This window comes from Telmatherina bonti, assembly GCF_933228915.1.
Source record: "Telmatherina bonti genome assembly, chromosome: 3".
NCBI classification, from domain to species: domain Eukaryota; kingdom Metazoa; phylum Chordata; class Actinopteri; order Atheriniformes; family Telmatherinidae; genus Telmatherina; species Telmatherina bonti.
The window spans coordinates 24,496,266-24,496,914 of NC_136621.1; positions in this window are offsets into that span (position 1 = coordinate 24,496,266).

Genomic DNA, 649 nt, shown 5'->3' on the forward strand with positions numbered 1-649 from the left:
AAGTGGACAGTTCCATTTGACAGAAGTGTGGTTGACTTGGAGTTACATCGTGTTTAGGTGTTACCTTTTATTTTTTGAGCAGTGTGTATGTGTGTGTATATATATATATATATATATATATATATGTATGTATGTATGTATGTATGTATGTATGTATGTGTGTGTGTGTGTGTGTGTGTGTGTGTGTGTGTGTGTGTGTGTGTGTGTGTGTGTGTGTGTGTGTGTGTGTGTGTGTGTGTGTGTGTGTGTGTATATGTATGTATATATGTATGTATATATATATGTATATGTATGTATATATGTATGTATATATATATATATATGTATGTATATATATATATATATATGTATGTATATATATATATATGTATGTATATATATATATATGTATGTATATATATATATATGTATGTATATATATATATATGTATGTATATATATATATATATATGTATGTATATATATATATATATGTATGTATATATATACTATATATGTATGTGTATGTATGTGTATGTATATATATATATATGGTATGTGTATGTATATATGTATGTGTATGTATATATATATATGTATGTGTATGTATATATATGTATGTGTATGTATATATATATATGTATGTGTATGTATATATATATGTATGTGT